The sequence below is a fragment of the Alosa pseudoharengus genome, unplaced genomic scaffold, assembly GCF_046254945.1.
Source record: "Alosa pseudoharengus isolate Yale_2024_CS ecotype anadromous, Long Island Sound unplaced genomic scaffold, YU_APseudo_1.1 YU_APseudo_1.1_scf_1, whole genome shotgun sequence".
In the NCBI taxonomy this organism is placed as follows: domain Eukaryota; kingdom Metazoa; phylum Chordata; class Actinopteri; order Clupeiformes; family Clupeidae; genus Alosa; species Alosa pseudoharengus.
Window position 1 is genome coordinate 25005541 of NW_027468564.1, and position 20924 is coordinate 25026464.

Genomic DNA, 20924 nt, shown 5'->3' on the forward strand with positions numbered 1-20924 from the left:
CAGAATGTGACGTCCGTGCAAACCCCTAATAATAACAGCGGGAAAAAAACTGTAGACTGTGACTGTGCAAGCATTGCGCAACATTCATTATGCCAGTGCAGGTCTGGAGTGGCTTCAGGAGGATGGGCCGGTCTGAATATTGTGAGCTCAATATGTTTCTGAATTTCATTTGCTGCGCCCTCGCGGCTCTTCAGCAAATTTGGCTGTGCGGTCGCAGCCCCTTACTCGCAGTTTCCCAAATATTAAGAAAGTAGCCGGGTCAATGACGTGACGCTCATTTTTTTGTGTACACATGGGTTACATACATTTAAAATTGTTAAAATTTGAAAAATATCATTTTCATCAAACCCTAATCTTAAAGTTTTGGATTTATTTAATTTTGAAAGAGTATTAACTGAGTTTGGGTAAAATTGTCAACACGGTGTAACCACAAAAACATGAACCAAATAATTACAATTGCTGAAAAAAATTTGAAATTCTCTCCAAAATCCCTTCTAAAATAATCTGGCATGATCTTGCACAAGAACTTTTCTATATTTAATACAAGTAATGAAACCCCATTGTTCTGAATGTTTATATATATATATTTAATATGGGGAATCGTGTCTGTCACATCAACCACTTAAAATGTCAAATGGTGTAACCACTATTTAAGGAGCAATTTTGTATGTATTATGTCAGAGAATGATGTGACAGGAAATTATGTCATTGAGAAGGACCCTTCAAGACCCCAACTGCTATGAGTCAAGGTTAGCAACTCTCTTAAAGTAATATAATAGTGTTTTTAGGCCATGGCCAGGCACGCATAGGTTACATGTCAAATGGTATGACCTTTTAAAAATGTTGATAAATCATAATAATCATAAAATATTTAATTTAATGTAAAAACTGTGTTTGAATATTCAAATAAAGATGAAGTGTGTACATAATTGTCCATAATAATGCCTGCAAATTTTGCTTTTAAATAGAAATGTCAAATGGTGTAACCGGTTACACCATTTGACTCTTTTCTGTTTGAGACCAGTTTGATCAGATTCAGGACCAAGAGTATGTAATTTTAGGTGCCAATTATATTATTTTTATAATTTAAATAGTGACTAACTGTTTAGCATGAACAATAGCTTTAAAAGGGTTTAATTAGATTGCAATTTAAGCGATTTTTGAAATGTCAAAGCTTTTCATTTTAAATTTAAACTTCCATAATTATTTTTTAATATTTTATTATGATGTATGTAAACAGTATGTTCAAATTATAAATAAATAATATAAATACATGTATTATATATAAAATGTACCTCTTGTCCTCCAATGGATGCCACTTACAAGCAAGAAAAACTTGACTCGCCACAGAGTGCGTGAACGCAGATCCTGCTGTTGGTTGTTAAGAAATTATCATACCCACTCTTTCACTCACTCTTATTCTCTCTCACACACACTTTGGGCCCTAATTTAGCAATATAAAATGCATGGTCACTAGCAAATAGCATAAATACATTTAGGGGTTTGTCCAGTCCACATTCGGGGTGGTTTGTTATGTTGGTTATGTTGGTTTTGTTATTTGTTAACGTCAGGTGCCTGGCGCAAAAAGGTGGCTCTTATGTTTCTTAATCAGTCATGGGTGTGTTTTGGGCTTAACATCCTTTAAACCAATGAGGAGGACATCTGTCATTCCCTTTAACAGCAAGCAGGGCAACTTCAAACAGCGCATCAGTATTTTGATAGTCAGCGGTGTATTTGAAGGAATCTGCTTGTACGCAAGACCGTATGGAACACTAAGCCATTCTTTACTAAAACCGAGTAGAGTATAGGCTACACACATCTGCACTTGTCTATTAATTGAACATATAGGCAAAGTGAAACTAACTTCACTGTGGTGTCATAGTCAACGACAAAACAGTTATACACAGTTAATTACTTTCAATATTGACTGACAATGGGTTACCAGCAAAAACATAGCCTGAAAAAAGCAAAACGTCCCCCTATAATGTTCGAATGACTGAATAAATAAGCTAAGGACATTTATTCTGCAGAGGAATTGCTGCTTACATCTCGTGACAGTGCGTCTTCAGCTGTGTTTCATATGCACCTTTCGCTATAGACCAGGCTTTTCTTGGTCAGTGGCGTAATGCTTTTTAGACGGTATTAGATAGCGATTTTTAGATCATGTGCCAGACCACACATTATGTCGGTAATTGCCACACCCCTGGGCGCATTATTTAATAAATTGAAGTGTAAGATAGGAAAAAACTTTGCATCAGAATAATAATACGCTTTGCGCCAGGTTTTGCATCGCAAAAATAGGGCCCTTTATGGGTATAGACTGAAATTGTATGAGAACTGAATTGAAATCAAATAGAACACAAGTTTCTTCATTGATGTTATAAAAATGATATTTGATATGGAATATGATGAATGACATGAATACATATCAAAATATCCAATTCAGTTTACCTTGATGCCTATTTTCTGTGTCAATTCCTTGTCATATTGCTATAAACGTTTTATGGTCAATTGGTGTAACCAGTATTTTGTCTAAAATACTAATAATGTACAGAAAAATTAATATGGATAATGATTTAATACTCTACTTTACTGTAATAATGGTTGTTTAAACCATTTTTACTCAAATGGTCAAAGAATAGACAAAAAACAAGATGTTTACAGGTCTTGCTCAGTACAATGAAAATGAGCATTTGCATGAACTCTAGGAGATGTGAAATATTACATATTTGTAATTTTTGTGTTACACCATTTGACAATTTAACAGGCTGTTAGTTCTATCTTTTGTTAAAAAATAGCATACACGTCATATTAAGTAATATGAATACAACAGAAATACAAAGTATACACTTTAGCAAACCTCAGGCATGTTTTGTTTTAAAGGTTTAAACATATTTTTAATTTTCTCATCTTACCAACCCTTATATGTCACTGACCCAGCCCTCACAAAAACTGTTACAACCAAGTCTATATTTGCAATAATTATAATTATCATTTTATCGCAATTATATTTGCTAATAATAATAATTAATTTTACTCTAAGGCAGTGGTGTAGTCTTCGTGATGGGCAGCACTACGCAGTATACCCACTTCAAATAGGCAAGGATACATATTAACATTTGGAGTTGATTACAGTATATCCACTACAGCTAAATACTACATCACAGTATACCCACTATAGCTAACTAGACTACAGCACTGCTGTAAGGTAATAACCCCAGATCTCAAAAGCCCTTGGAAATAAAATAGTATTACAATGTGTGTTGGGTCCTCCTCACATGGAAGATCTAACGTTCTGTTTCAGAGAGCAAGTATCCCTGAAACTAAAGGAGCATTTAAATTTGACAGAGACAGGAGAGAAAGTGTGCATTTACAGGGCTTGTCAATGTTATGTGGTAGCCTAGCTACGTTATGTAGAAATAAAATATTCTGTAATATTTCAGTCAATCTTAGTGTGCTAAAAAGGCACAAAAGTTCCTGTAGATGGCAATAACAAATTCTATTTTTGTGCAAAATAAATAAAAATCATCAATGTCTTGCTGTATCAAAAACTCACCTTTCCTCAGAGATGGTTTGTGCATGATGACATGATATAACTATACTAATATTGTAGCCTAAATGGTGGATAATTAAGCTATACATCATATGTTAAAGTTTGGTATTTCTAAAGAGTTTCAAAAGAAAAAAGAACAAGAACTGTAGGGTAACCGAAAAACGTGACCCTAAAACCGTGATACGAACCGAACCGTGGGTTTTGTGAACTATGCCACCCCTAGTCTCTACATGACAGTTTTTCTGCTGTGTGTGTGAGAGTGTGAGTGAGAGAGTTAATGAGAGAGAGAGAGAGTTTGCGTGTGTGTGTGGCCGTGTGTGTGTGGCCAACCACTATCATTGGAAAGACTGCTGAACCACTTTCATTGGAAAGACTGCTGACTTGATAGTTGACCAAAACATACTCATTGACTACGTTACCATGCACACCATATTCCTATTAAGGATCATATTCTGTTTATGGCAATATTCAAAATAAGATATGTAGCAGAAACGGAATATTCCTGTTTACATGTTAGTCATGCTGAATAAAGCAGTGGCATGCTCCAGAAGTAGTATCGCTGTCCCTGACTTTCATTCAGGATCACAAAATAGGTGAATTTGGCCTGATTAAAGGCACTATTGTTTTGCATTTCAGGATCACAAAATAGGTGAATTTGGCCTGATTAAAAGCACTATTGTTTTGCATTTTAGCCTTATTAACCTTTGAGGGCTTTTCACCGATTCTTCATCCTCCTTCTTCATGTGTGTCTGCATCTTTGAGCATACGATGCTTTCAACCATCGATAAATTCCATCTTGACATTTAAACGTTTAGGTTTTAATACATAAATTGAACTTGTCTTCATTCAAGAAGTACAAACCTTTTGCCACACTTTTTACGCTATGTTTGCAAGTGTCAGGGCATCAAAACAAGCTACCAGAAGTGAGTAAATGAAGGAAAAAAGCTATCCAACCCTACCTGGCCCTATGTGAAAAAATAATTCCCCCCTTAGTTATTAAATTGACCAATACTTTAATTAACCAAATGTAATTGACAATTGGTTTCTTTACTAGACACACCCAGGTATGACTGCCAATCCTGTTGAACCTGAACATTACTTAGAACCTGTCTGGCTAAATGTGAAGTTGGCTAAAAGGCTATGTTTACACCGTTAAATGTTACGTTAAACGTTAAAAAGGCTATGTTTACACTGTTAAATGTTACGTTAAACGTTAAATGTGACCCAATTCCAATCCCCACGAGTGCATAAATTAACTATTTCAGATTAGTCATATTAGTCAGATTAGTTTGCTTATTTTCAAAAGGTTGACATTTCTGTATTATAACCTCTTTATTCTAATATTGTGAGATACTGATTTTTGATTTTCATGAGCTTTAATTCATACTCATAGAGCTTAAAACAAAAAATGGCTTAACTATTTCACATTATTTGTAATTAATTTATATGAAATATATTTTTTTTGAAATATTGCGGGAAAAATAGCTTTTTCATGATATTACATTTTTTTACAGCCACCTGTATTCACACACACACACACGCACACACACATACAGTATTTGATGGTCTTGTCTTGTCTTGTCTTGTGTTCAGAGTCAGATGGACTTGTCTGAGGGTCCAAGGCCGCTGGAGGGTCCAGTGTCTCGTATTAAAGAAGAGGCTCAGGATGATTCGGCAGTGCAGCAAACAGAACAGCCAATATCATCAGCAGCAGACATTAAAGAAGAAGAGGAGGAGGATGATAATGATCAGATTCAGCAGGTCTCGTGTGATGGTCCGGTCTCTGGATTTAAAGAAGAAGATGCTGACAATGGAGAGCTTAATGGTAAGAAGTGCTGGGGTGAAAAGAGCCACACACACACACACACACAGTTGCGGTCATCAGCTTACGTACCCTGCCAGAATTGTTAAAATACATGGAGGTATTATATATAACTGGAGAGAGTGACTTTAAGTTCCGTCCCCATTCATTTCAATGGCCCATGCTAGGCTATCTACTTTAGCCAAAAAAATTTGAAATTGGCAAAGCACAGGCGAAGCACTGCTACTTGGGCGCAGAGATATCGGGACTATACTGGGGCGAAGCACAGGCGAAGCACTGCTACTTGAGATATCATGCACAGTGTTTCCCCTACAATGTATTCATCAGCGGCGCAGCGCCGCTGCTGGAAATCAAGCGCCACTGCAAAAAAAAGTTGCCTAAAAAAAGACGCAAGTGAACTTCAGGAACAGCTGCCGTTCGTTCAGGTTTCATGTCAACAAATAATAGTAGGCTAACGTTGAAGGCGCAGTCAGGATTCCACAGGAGATCACGCTTGTTTGTGTTTATGTTTAAGTTTATTAGCAGACGCATTTTTGTGCAAGAAAACGTAGCCTACATTATGTTAACCAAGGAACCAAATTAAACACGCCAGCGAGATAGCTGCCCCTACCTTCAGTAGCCTATTCCCAGATAAATTCCACGCATTGTTTCGTTTTTGTTTGTGATACAGGCAATGATTTCAAGCCGTGTTGCTAATACCTAGGCTGTGAAACTAAGGTCTAGCTAGCCTACTGGTGGGTTTAATTGAATTTGAGTAATAGGATACGCAACCATTTACATCTGAGATAGTTTGTAATTCCTGTAGAGCTCACCAAAATTATAGATATGATACAAGACACTTATCTGCTATAATACAAGATAGATTTTCTTCGAGTTTTTGAGCATTTATTTTACCAAATGACATGGGAAACATAATTAATTTAATCCACATATGCACCATGCACAACAACGCTACTAAGTTAGCTTAAGAATCAAGCAAGCCGTCACGGCATTAAAGTGACAGGCACTCAATTCGACTTGCACAGCACCTGACATGAAAGAGAAGTCTATATAGTTTATACAGTGCTGTGCAAAAGTTAAGACACCCATGCTGAAATTGACTAAAGGGAGGAATAAAAAATACTTTGCCTTTTGTCTTAATGCCTTAATTAAAAAAAAATAGGACATCAATTATTTTTTAATGTATCATGTATCGTAAATAAACAAATGTTATTATATAAATAAATGTCTTAACTTATGCACAGCACTGTATATTCTAAATAGTAATAGTTTGTACAGTGGCCTACAGTGTACCGTTGTACAGTGGCTAATTACTAATAATGTAAATGAAAAAGGTGAAAGAAAAACATGAATAATCCTGTTCAAGTACTGCAATAATCATGCTTTGTAAATGCTTGTGTTGATGGTTATGTCATAATTTGTAACTCAATCTGTCCATTTCTTTCACAAAATCCACCAGAAGTCACCATTTCAGGAATCATTTTTTCAAAATGTTCTTTTTTTTGGGGGGGGGGGGGGCTTCCTACGATCAACAGCACCGCTGCTAGAACATTTTCTAGGGGAAACACTGATGCAACAACACATCAGTACTTTTCTCACTCGCTACAGCACAGACAATCTCTGCGCCCAAGTGCCAGTGCTTTGCCTGTGCTTCGCCCCAAGTCAATACCTGGCAAGGAGATCACCTTGTTTTAATCTGCATTGCCATTTGTACTCGTTGTGTAGACTGAGGCCACAAGAGGTAATTAGGGATTTTTTTTCTTTGGCTCACTTTTACTCAAGACATGCTATCCGGCTACAAAGGATTCCGTTCACTATGCTAAGATAACCTAGCTGGAGCGCTGCCGGATTACGACAATGCATGCACGGAGACAAAAACATTTTGCTCACTTATCTCTAGGGGAGACGGTGAATAACCCACTTCACAGCTGCTAGCCTACTGTTTTTGTTTACAAGCATGGGTGAATGTAGGGTGAATACAGCGCGCTCGTTTTGAATGTTCCCAGATAGCTATAGCGGACCGCTGGTGGTATGCCGCTGGTGGCGTGCCACTTGTGGTCCGCCGTTGGACCACCATCTCTTTAAATTGAACTTGTCATGAATATTTAGAAAAGTTAATAAAATAATATATCGAGTATAACTGAACAAATGAAAAAGATTTTAAACCAATAGTGGCAAAATATTGGGCCATTTGTCTGCAACCTGCCAGCGGACCACCAGAGAATCGATGAGCAAAATGCCAGCAGATCGCCAGCTATGCCCCCAAAGGACCGAGAGCGGTCCGCCACCCTCTTGCTATCTGGGTTGTTGTTGTTACATCCACAATGGCATCGATGAAAGATTGGAGCATGACCTACAGGCAATTCCAAGGATTATGAGAATGAATGTCGTCGTGAACAAATCCGTTACTGGAGAAAGAGAGCTGCAGTGCTTATACAGTTTGCCCAGCGTCAACAGCAAAGCAGGGTGTGGAGGATCGACTCGTGAACAATTCCAGTTTGGCAATAATGTCAGTAACATTTTGATGCTTCATCTAGTAGCAGAAGTGGGGACAAGTGTAGTTTTTTTCTGTATTTTACCAGGGAAACGGGGGCTGGAAGGCTTTATCACCCTATATGCATATTGTTCTGCCAACTGTTGTAAATGATACTACATTCTATGTACACGTGCAGTTGTGAAATCTTTTAGGTGATCTATTGCATGGTGTGTCTGTAAATAAGCCTCAATGCACACAAAGTGCACATGTAGGCTAAAGAAAATCTATTGTGCATAGGCTAATACTTGAAGTAGTCACGTAAGTGCTCACACTTGAAGCTGACCTACAGCAACAATGGATTATTCTTACCGCTGAAATCAAGAAGACACCTATGTAGTCACAAAGCCAGAACTGAGAGACTCAGAAGAAGTTTTTATCCCCAGGCCATCCGAACTCTGAACTCACACTATACTGACTTTGCACGCATTCACTCCTCAGCACTCTCAAACATTTCCCAACTCTGAACTCACACTATACTGACTTTGCACTCATTCACTCCTCATGACCCCCCCCCCCCCCCCCCACACACACACACACACACACACACCTACATGACTTTTAGCACTTTTACATCCCTCTCTCTATGCTACAGACCTTTTATTTATTTTCTTATTTCATCACACGTCAAAACACACACACACACACACACACATCTCACATTTGCACATCTCCATAGAACTTTTTATTTATTATTTTTGATTTCTCCTCCATCTATCTACCCATGTCCTTGATTGCCTAGCCTTTCTGCCCCCACCCCCCCCCCCCACCCCCATCCCCAACACACACACAAAAAAAACACACACACACTGACTGTCATCACCACACATACATACAGCAGACTGCTTGCTACAGTAAGCCTCCTCTACATACTTGTTGCACACTGCCCCCCCCTCCCTACATACACAGCACATTGTCACAGGATCTTCTCCAACACATATCCTCTACATCAGGGGTATTCAATTAATCTTCAGCGAGGTCCAGTTACGGAAAATTTCCTCAAGCAAAGGTCCGGAGCATCATAATGTTTAACGTGCGTGTTTAGGCTATGTATATGTATGTATGTATAATATTAGGATGGATGGATGGAGCCTAGTTGTAGATAGATAGATTGGTACTTTATTGATCCCCAAGAGGAAATTCAAGAAATAGAAGATTGTAGGCCTAGGCCTAATGTTTAATGTGAAATAAAATAAGTAGCCTAAAAGGCAACATTCGAAATAAGGCAAGATAAGAGTAGCCTAATTGGGGAGAAAAACTAAGTAGCCTTGGCTATTTTTAAGATCTTAACGTGAACTTAAAATAAAATTTGAGCTGAGACAAGGATGGATATTCCACAGCTGGTTCCTTGAACCCATTAATCAGCAAGTTTAATTTATTTTTTTTAGTTTTTTTTATGTTGACCCGAAATCCTGGAAACCCAGGAATATCACGTTGTTGGGCAGTGAATGCGTACTGTAGGCTTAACTAGATTGTGGTGGATCAATCATATTGCCTTCTTAAATCGTAAAATATTCTGTGGTCTCAGTTCACTGTTGAATGGGCCTAGCCTACCCTATGCTTGCTCAAAATATATGCTTTGTCTAGTAGAGGTGCTTCAAATTAGCGCTTAAAATCGCCTGTCTCAGAATATATAGAAGAGGTCCAGGGCAATTCCGCGCAAAACTGTCACATCCATATTTAGTTGGCGTTATGGACGTGACAGTTTTGTGTGGTATTGCCCCTGTATCGTTATATAAAGCTCTGTTCTCGCTGTCTAGCTTTCTCCTCTTTGAGCAATCGATGATTTGAAAATAACTTACTTATCGTTAACTTAGATATCCATCTGATTGTTTCTCGTCCCGTCTCCTCTCCTCGCTCGTTTCAGGCTATCAGTCTCTTCTCCATAGTAGGCTACTTTACTCACTGATTCGACTTTATCAGAATTCACAGATTTCACTGGCTGAGTAGCAGCAAGCGAAATGATGGTTCCTGAAGCTCCTGAAGTAAATGCTGTTATCCTAACCAACGAAACATTTAGCGCAGCTTTGATATCTTACGTGAAAATCTAAATTAGGCTATTATGGTCTGGGTCCAGATAGGATCACGCCACGGTCCGGACTCGGACCGCGGTCCGCCATTTGGTGATGGCTGCTCTACATACTTACAGCACACTGCCCCCACCTACCCACACACACACTGCACACACACACACACAGTCACTGCTCCACTCCCCTCCCGCCCACACACACATCTTCACTGTCATTACTCACATACATCATACATACCCCCCCCCCCCCAATACACAGCACATTGTCTCATGAGGAAGCTTCTCCAACACACATATTGCACACTGCCCTCTCCCCACTGTTACAATCTGCCTACTAGGCTATATAACCAGAGAGGGAAGACCACGCGGATTTTGCCGTATAAAAATTACGTTATCCAAAACGTTATCAATAAACTCAAATCTTGTTCGCAGCGCAGGCCCACACTTACCAAACAATGGCCCACCGCAGATTCTTCAACCTGGCTCAATCAACAGCCAAGGCACTAGTTAACAAATTCCTACCCGTCTCACGCACCAACAATGAAACTAACAAAACTTCCGAACACAATTAACTTTAACTAATCCACATGCGTCTTCCCAATGATTCAAAGCCACGCATTTAAAGAATGAACTAGTATCGGATCTTCGCAGGATCGGTATACAGCGCTTTCCAAATCAGACGCAACTAAACATGGATCTAATATATTTAAAGTGTTTTAACAATTTCCAACGCCTAGGCTATACAAACCGTAATAATTAAAGAATTAAAGAAAAAATGCATATTTACCGATGTCGTTTCATATCCCGGACAAGAGCCCCCAATCTGTTACAATCTGCCTACTAGGCTATGTAACCAGAGAGGGAAGACCACGCGGATTTTGCCGTATAAAAATATGGATTTATTTAAGTTAAAGAATTGGCCCACCTGTAGAGGAGACGCAAGACAGGAAAAGAGCAACAAGGAGGAGGAGCCCGGCAAGTCCGTGACACCACATACACAGCACACTATCCCATCTCCCTTGTCATCCCCCCAACACACACACCAAGACCCCTGGCAGTTGGGTTAGCCCCTTGAGCCGTGGATCTGCCCAAGGTTTCTTCCTTGGTAAGGGAGTTTTTCCTTGCCCCTGTTGCTCTTGGGTGCTCCTTGTTGGTGCCCCCCCCCCTCCCCCACCTTTCTTATGCAGCCCTTGCCACTTAATCTACTAAACCCCTCTTCTACTGCACTTTTTACCCCCCCCCCCCCCATAAAGGCTGACACCAGACATAATTTCACTGCATTTCTTACTTCCAGTAACTATATGCATGTGACAATAAACTTCCTTGTATCCTTGTATTTGTATCCTATGCATTTATATCTGTTTTCAATGTTATTTAGCAGAATTACTTGGCTACGGAACCCAAATCTTGTTTGCGTTGGAGAGAGCATGCACAAACTTGTAGGCTTTATGGTACCAGCCAGTTCAGTAACTCAGACTTCAAGGCCACCATATATAACTTGAATTTCCCCTTGGGGATCAATAAAGTATCTATCTATCTATCTAACGTTTTAAACAACAAAACAAAATACTAACATAATGGTGAAGTGATTCGTTTTTTCATGTTTTATTTTTCCAAAAGCATCCTCTCCCCCCATGCCACACTGCAGAAGTGTTATTAATCTTATATCAAGATCAAAACATCTAGTTGGTACTGTTTTTAGTATGAAGAGACTTAGCACTTTCTCGTAAAATCGTTTGACTTAATTTAAGAAGAGCTTGACTTCTTTTAAGACGTCTCATCCTGAAAACAAGCAAATTTGTCTGCCAAAGCATTGAGTAAATTTGTCTTGATAAGACTCCTTAAAATAAGTTAAAGTCTTCTTAAATGAAGTCAAAATGATATTTTGAGAGAGCACTAGGTAAGTCTCTTCATACTAAAAATGATACCAAATAGATTTTTTGATCTTAATATAAGATTAATAACACTTGGTTAGATTTAATTTTTTGCAGTGCACTCCAACATGACCCTGGCATTTAAGTGCTCCCGTTACATGGACGCATGAAAGAAACGTCATCGACACGCCCTCACGTGGTGTGAATCTTTTTTTTTAAGTATATTTTTTTGGGCTTTTTATGCCTTTAATGATAAGACAGTGGAGAGTGACAGAAAACAAATGGGAGCGAGAGCAGGGGTGGGATCCGGAAAGGACCAAGGGGCGGGAATCCAACCCGGGTCGCCAGCGTACGGTGCAGGTGCCCCAGCCAGTTGCGCCACAGCTGGGGCCATGTGGTATGAATCTTAACCGCATGTTCATCGCCTCGTTTAGACACAGCTGATTTACATTAAGTCTGGAGGAAGTACTAGGAGGGGAGCAGTAGAACAGCCGACTAAGTTGGGACTTCCATATGACCATTTATGTTGTTCAGATATACGGTCCAACCATAAGGTCCAACCATTTAACATCTGCAGAACCTCCGGTCTTACACGTATGTCTGAAAGCCCTAAAAGATAGAAGAAGAGCGCTAACAATTATATGTGCTTTAAAGTTCAAACCATAGACTGTTCTATATGTATACAGTCTATGGTTAAAATGTGTACTTTATGTATAGCCTATGGTTCAAACAACTGGGCTTGGCTTCCCACGCTCTGACAAGTATCAACCATTGTTTCTTCTTGCACACACGTAGGGGTCTTTGCCATGAAAGTTGACCTGATTTTTTTCCATCTGATTTTTTTTCAACTGAATTCGTGAAGTTATTAGCCTGACGAGCCAGACCCACATTAAAATGTAGGGTCTGGGCAGTCACCGTTCGCAGTGCTCAGTCCGAGGGGCGGGATAATCGGTTGTCTTTCAAATTCCCTCTGTACGCAATAGGACAGCGCTATGAGTCCCATGCGTTTCCCAGCAACGGAGCTAGTTGGCTAGTTCAAACTTTTGCCAACTTAATAAAAGCTTAACTCGTGTCACACTGTTCGCCAACAGCAACATTATCTTATTTGTTTTCAAGTAGCAGGGAATTCAAGCCAAACCGTTGCAACTCTCCCATCAATCATTATGTTAAGCCCGCCTAACGACTCTATACACGATTTGATTGGTCTGATAGAAGAGCTCACAATGTAATTTGCGTCTAGATGTCTAGGCTATGAAGTTATTTCAATGACTAAATATTCAAATTGTGTAATTCAACATGCCATTTTGCTTTGAAAACATATGACACCTTTGTACTTCCATAGGATTTTTGCTGCACCCAGTGTGAATTTCCAGCTTGGTAAACCTACACTTGCAGTTGAAATTAAGCCAACGCAAATTGAACTTTGCAAATTGAAATTGCTACCGATAGAAGCGCACAGGTCAGGTGTAGTGTGGTTGCGCACCCCTCAGGTGTAGTGTGGTTTGAGCAACCAGGCATTTCAAGCAACGGCTGTCATCAGAACATCAGAAACGTTCCTATTCAATTGACACTATTAAGGCTATTTAAAGTAAAGGGGACAGGCTTGTGGGGCATCCATGGCCTACTGGTTAGGGCTTGCAACTTAAGGGTTGCCGGTTGAATTCCCTACCAGTAGGAAAAATATGGGCGGGGGAAGTGGTTGAGCACCGCTCTCTCATGCCACATCCACGCCTGAGGTGCCCTTGAGCATGGTACCTAACCCCTCAATGCTCCCCAGAGCTCACTGCTCTGGGTTAGTGTGTGCTTCACCTCACTGTGTGTTCTCTGTGTGCTTCACTAATTCACAGATTGGAATAAATGCAGAGACCAAATTTCCCTCATGGGATCAAAAGCGTATCTATACTTATATACTAGACCAGGGTTGTTGGATATTTGGCTATTTCCTCAACTGGCAGCCTGAGCATTTTAATCAAATACATAGCATAATCATGCCAACGTTGCAGGAAAGCAAATGAATAGAAATGTATTTTGTTTTAAATCATGGGTTGACATGGGTTATGCCTACATGATCCTTCATGATGATATAATACAACCTAAACCAGGGGTGGGAAAACTTTTTGGCTCAAGGGCCACATTGGGTTTTGAAAATTGGGCGGCGGGCTGCACAACAACCCCCCCCCCCCCCCCCCCCCCACATAAAAAAATATTTTTTTTATAGCCTATAATTTAGTATGAAAAGTAGTTATTTTAAAATATTAATTGCTTAAACATACTGCTAATTTTATGCTGTTTAACAAATGTATAAATTGTGCACTGTCGCTTTAAGACAGTCGCTTTAATTCACGTTTATTTCTCAATGATCTTCTGCCTGCTCCGCTATGGCTAGTGCTGTACCTACGGCTGGGCCATCACTGTTTTTAAATGGTCAGTAGTGGGAACTACTGTTGCCTTCATGATTTCCTTTTAAAAGTTTCTTATAAGAAGGAGATATCAATTATCAACATTGACAAGCCAGCTGGAACCTGCGGCTCTCTCTCCCTCTCGTGAGTGCAGACGCGTTCCCAATTAAATGGATCGCATAATGTTCACGTTAGATCTGCTGCAAAGGAGATAACTAAGAGTTAACTTAGTTTAACATGATGCTAACTTTATTTAACATGATGTTTTGACATTGACATTGTAAATGTTCTCTAAGGAGAGTGAAAAGCAGTTTGCAGTAAAGCTAACCAACGTCGTCTCTATCGCAGGAAAAAAATAGCGAGCAGCCTGATAACCAAATGAAAGCGCGGGCCGGATGAAAGTGCTTGGCGGGCCGGATCCGGCCCGCGGGCCGCAGTTTGCCCACCCCTGACCTAAACCATACAGGCATTAAGTCAAGAATACATAGTTTAATCCAATAGTTTAATTTGCCGTCTTCCAGAAATGCTTTACCAACATGGACGCACGAGGACAATCGTGCCCAACACTACAACAGTGCCCAACAGAAGTTGCAACCATGGAACACCATGTTTTAAAAAATGTCAGCGACCAAATGCCATGCTAATTGGCTGAAGCTAACCCTCCAAATCCAGCCCCCCTGGTATAATATTTACCTTTCTCTTCAAGCAGAATCTCTTTTTTCTTTTTCTCAAAGTCACGAACACTGTCGAAAAAAAAATAAAATCGTTGCTACCTAGCTATTTTTCAAAAATTGGCCAATATTTCAAAGTTCTGCTAGGCCTTGTTAATTTATGAGCACAATCGTATACACGTCGGTTGTGAGGGTCAGGACTCAGGAGTCTCAACTCGAGGTGAGGAGGAATAAGGGTCTCTGGACACCTACTGAAGGAGTGCACGCATTACATTATTGTGCTGTGGTCAATGTGAACGTAAGTGTCTTCTTTGTTTGCGTCTGCAGTAGAAAAATCGGACCTCAGAGCTGAACACCCTGTCTTTTCAGCTGAAGACATCAAAATTGAACTTGTCCAGGTACAGTGGTGAAAGTCTACGATGTTTGTAATGTCTAGTATAGTTATCCAAATCATAATCATCCATTATCATAAAATCATATCTTTATTTCATCAGCCAAGCTAATGCCAATATTACAACAAATTCCAAACCAAATTAAACAAGCATTTAACCAAATGCTAGGTTGATAGTTAAAGTTAACTAGTTGATACATTTTCCTTTGGCCAAATGTGCTGAATCTGATTCCCAGCATTTCTCCCTTTGTGTGTTAGGAAGAGGAGGACACATCATACTTGTCTACAGTATTCAGTTCTGAGGCTGCTCCATCTGCCCCGTCCCCTGCAGAGAAGAAGCTCCACCACTGTAATCTGTGTGGCAAAAATTTTAGTCGTTCGTTTTGTCTTGCTGTTCATCAACGCATTCACACAGGAGAGAAACCATACCACTGCACTTGGTGTGAGAAGAGTTTTACTCAAGAAAGTAGTCTGAAACAACATACACGCATTCACACAGGAGAGAAACCTTACCACTGCAGTTGGTGTGGCAAGAGTTTCAGGCAAGCGAGTAATTTTAGAGCTCATCAGCGCATTCACACAGGAGAGAGGCCATACCACTGCATGCAGTGTGGCAAGAGTTTCCCTCAAAAGGGAAATCTCAAACAGCACCAGTGTATTCATACAGGAGAGGGGCATTTCCCCTGCAGTCAGTGTGGTAAAAGTTTTAATCAAGAGGGAAACCTCAGAATTCATCAGCGTATTCATACTGGAGAGAGACCATACCACTGCAGTCAGTGTGGTAAGAGTTTCAGTCAAGAGGGAAATCTCAGAAGTCACGAACGAATTCATACAGGAGAGAAGCCGTATACATGCACTCAATGTGGCAAAGAATTCAATGTAAAGGGGAGTCTTAAAAGACACCAGCGTATTCACACAGGAGAGATGCCTCACCAATGCACTCAATGTGGCAAATGTTTCAGTCAAATAGAATATCTCAAAGTACACCAGCAAACTCACACTGGACCTCAATGCACTGAAGACTCTATACCAGGAATCTCCAACATAGTGCCCACGAAATAGGACTGTGCATTATAGGCCTACTTGGCCTAATGTGAGAGATTTCAGATGTGCACTGTAAAATGCATCTTCATGTTAGGCTGGTGTTGGTGATTGCTATTGAAATGTTAAAACTGATTGTCAATTGAATTTTGAGCAGTGGTAAAAATTGTAAACTAAATTATGCATTTTGTTCTTTAAAAATGAGATTAGAACAAAAATGTATATTGAAATGTCTAAGCTTTTAACATGTCTGTTCACTATTTAGGCTAATTTGAATGAAAATACAGTTGCTTAATAGTGGGCATTATACATTGATTGATAATTTAAATGTAAAAATTACATATTATTTAGAATGATTAACCTCACAAAGAGGGCTGAGGGTATTTTCTTTTTTTTTCAAATGAGTAGCCCTCCATATGATTTTGGGTCCTTCAGGTAGCCCTCATTTCCAAAAATTTTGGAGAACCCTGCTCTATACTTCCGTACAAAGCCAAACCACAGTAACTATGCTGTTGGGCAAAATTGAGTTATGACTTGAAATTAACTTTGACACTTTTGTGACAAAGTATCCAGGTTCAACTGTGTTCAGTTTCAGAGAAACATGAGGGTCAATTGCAGTATCTAAGAAATACCAAGCTAATACCAAGGCTGTGCCCCCTTAGTTTTACTTGGCCTAATCCTAATACGCTTGTGCCTGTGTGATCATAGTCAGCACGGTGCTAGCAACTGCTAGTGCTGGTTTTGTGAGGCCAATAGTTGAATTGTTGCATTGGGGAGGGGTATTTAACTGTAATATTCAAACTGTACTGTATTGTAGTCTACTGTGCATAGGTTAAATAAACGAGACAGTGCGTCTTTCACTACTGCAGTGGTTCTCAAAGTGTGAGGCGGGCGCAATTTTTTTTTCTTTTCTTTTTTGACAAAGAGGATCATATGATTCAAAACAATATAGACACACACAAAAATAGGAGTCATAAACAGACTGACATGAATTAAAATCAGATCCAGGGGACGAGGCGGTAAATGTAACATGGAACCAAAAGGCGAAATTAATATTTTAACGTTACCATTTTGCCGTGACGATGGGCTCAGGTGGGGCTTGAAAATTCCCCACCTCTAAAGTGTGGAATGACAGAAAAACTTTGAGAACCACTGCACTGCTGTGTCTGTGTACTTTTGACTCAAAACCAAACTGTGGGTTGTGTGGTCCATTGCAACCTGAAATTAACATTTAATGAATATAAGTGTTTACATAAAGCTTTGTATTTCACTGTTGTGAGATTTGGTATTTATATTGCATAGTCCAACACCAGGTGCCTCTGGTCAGTACCAGGAGTTGGGTAGCACATTGAGTCATTGGTAAGGCCTGATTTTTTATGTTGTAAAGTGCGAAACGGTACGGCCGGGCGATCAAAGCAACACGATCAGAGAAGGTTAGTAGGTTATCAAGCATTAGTGTGATTTTGCCTACCTTTAATTGTCTGCAGTTTTCCAAATCTTCCAAAAACATTGCACCTATTTTTCCAAATTTCACTTCCTCTAGCAATTTGTTTTGCAACAACTGCTTAAAAACACTGCAACTTCCATTGCAATGTTTTAGAGAAGTTGCCACAAAAGAAGAGAAGATCATTGAAAAGTTTCTGGGTGTCCATATCTGTGGACCACTCTTGGACCCCCAACACCTACCATGATCAAGAAGGCTCACCATTATCTCTTCATCCTGAGGAGACTTAAGAAGGTCCACCTGTTGTAAACATCTACCGCTGCACCATTGAGAGCATCCCCACCAACTGTGTCACAGTATGATATGGCAAACTACTCTGCCGCTAAAAAAAAGCACTGCAGAGGGTGGTGAAAACAGCCCAACGCATCACTGGTTCCTCTCTCCCCTCCATCGAAGCCATCCAAGGCAAGCGATGCTTATGTAAGGTGTGCAGCATCATCAAAGACTCACCCCAACCTCAGATTGTTCACCCCTCTCCCCTCCGGTAGGCGTTACAGGTCTCGCTGCACCTGAAACAGCAGGTTCAGAGGAAGCTTCTTCCCTGAGGCGGTCACCCAACTAAACTCTAGCTCTGCATCCCAGGGACAACCAACCAACTATGCCTCCCCCATAGGCTAACTTTAAAAATAGTTATGAAATGCATTGATTAGGTTTGGCCAGTATCTACCTGGCTGGTACATCTACAAGTAATATTGTGTCTTACAATGAGTAAACATAAACAAAATGTTACAAAAAAGAGGGTCACAGTCACATTGATTTGCGGACTTAATTTATTTCTAAACATGTGGATTCTATCTGGACATCGGACCAGCATGAGAAAAGGAAACCCTGGAATGGATCTATTTCATGACCTGTTTCATGTGTTGTGTTTTCCCAGTGAAACGGACAGGACTATGCGCCTCATCCTCCATGGCCCCTTCAGGGAGTCCCATGTCCAGCTGGACCCTGCAAAAAGAGCTGAAGGAGTCCGGAAGATTGTCCCGCCCTCTGCCTAAACACAGCTCCCAGCTCAAGTCTTGTCATTACTCTCTCACAGGAGAGAAGCCATACCACTGCAATCAGTGTGGCAAGAGTTTTCGTCAAGCGGGAACTCTCAGAGTTCACAAACATATTCATACAGGAGAGAGGCCGTATAAATGCATTCAGTGTGGCAAGAGTTTCAGTCAGGCGGGAAATCTCAGAGTTCACCAACGAATACATACAGGACACAAGCCGTATGAATGCAATCAGTGTGGCAAGAGTTTCTTTCAAGAGGGAGACCTCAAAAGACACCAGCGAATACATACAGGAGAGAGGCCGTACAAATGCACTCAGTGTGGCAAGGACTTCAATGTGAAGGGACATCTCAAAAGACACCAGCGTGTTCACACAAAAGAAATGCCCTACCAGTGCAGTCAGTGTGGTAAGAGTTTTGGATACAAAACGACTATGAATAAACATCAGTGTAAGAATAGGGGTGCAGCCGACCATAGTTGATCTGTGATCCCTACGGACCACACCCAACAGTTCAGGGGTGCGTTTCTAGAAAAGTAAGCAACGACGTTGCTCAACCACTGTGGTACAACACAACTTGTGATCAAACAACGTCAACACCTGTTTACAGAAGGTATCGTACCTGTGTAGCAATTCGCTACCTCTGGTGTTCGAACACTGTAGTTGCAACAGCGTTGTTGATAATACAGTGATACATATCATTGGTGGAAACAGTGGCAACGTATAATACCCCACCCCCTACAAATTCTCTGCCACCGCCCATGTTGAGTTTTCAAATTTAAACCAAAAGTGATAAATGCTGGCATTGGCATTGTCATTGCCATCAGCAAAAACCTAAACCTATCGCAAGCATATAAAACAGTTTACTTATCATTATAATACTTATCGACTAATTGTGTTAAATATCTATGTTAAAGAAATATATAGAGCCTAGACGAATTTTAGGGTATCGCAAGTTTTCTTGTCTGTCTCGTTGCTTAAAGGAGAATTCCGGTGTGATTTTGACCTAAAGTGTTTTGAAACATGATACCGAGTGTGAACGTATGTCTCATAGCCCATCTCGGCTTGTCCCCTGCACTCCGAAATCTGTCGCTAGTTAGCCGATGCTACCAACAAGGCGGTCAATGGTGGTGCCTCGGCATCGGCATAGCCATGCAAATAAATCACTGTTTTACACCATTTACGAGGCTCAATGTATCTCCACACTTCATTGGTAGACTTCCAAGGGCCCTGACATTTAAAACGAGACATTGAGAACTTTGAAAAAGCAGCCATCTTGAATTTAGTCACGATAAGTCGAGCGACGAGTAAGAATGAACAGGTATGATAAGGGATCAGATTCCAAAAATAATTCTGTGGAAATGCATGGATTCCAGTTTCTTCCAGTAGCAGCAACTGGAATCCATGCATTTCCACGGAATTATTTTTGGAATCTGATCTCTGTCATACCTGTTCATTCTTACTCGTCGCTCGACTTATCGTGACTAAATTCAAGATGGCTGCAAACGCTAAACTTCGAGAAGATACTGTCTGTATAAATCGTCTTGTAAGTAAACTACCAGTGCTTTTTCAAAGTTCTCAATGTCTCGTTTTAAATTTCAGGGCCCTTGGAAGTCTACCAATGAAGTGTGGAGATACGTTGAGCCTCGTAAATGGTGTAAAACAGTGATTTATTTGCATGGCTATGCCGATGCCGAGGCACCACCATTGACCGCCTTGTTGGTAGCATCGGCTAACTAGCGACAGATTTCGGAGTGCAGGGAACAAGCTGAGATGGGCAATGAGACATACGTTCACACTCGGTATCATGTTTCAAAACACTTTAGGTCAAAATCACACCGGAATTCTCCTTTAACAGAAGCATGTTGATATTCTGCGCACTCGACCAGAGTTTGCATCCTCTCTTTCCTTTTCACTTCTGAGTAAGAGTAGGCCTACGATATACAACAATAGGTTTTGACCCTAAATATTTATGCATATAGTTACTCTACATCGAGAGACCATTAGGAACATGACATCAGTCAAAAACAATTGGTTTTGACCCTAAATATTTATGCATATAGTTACTCTACATCGAAAGACCATTAGGAACATGACATCAGTCAAAAACAATT

General features: G+C 40.2%; 1 pseudogene; it reads left to right on the plus strand.

The window, feature by feature from the left end:
- Positions 1 to 19989, plus strand: part of LOC143123348 (uncharacterized) — a 685973-nt pseudogene extending 665984 nt beyond the window's left edge.
- Positions 19990 to 20924: the final 935 nt, after the last annotated feature.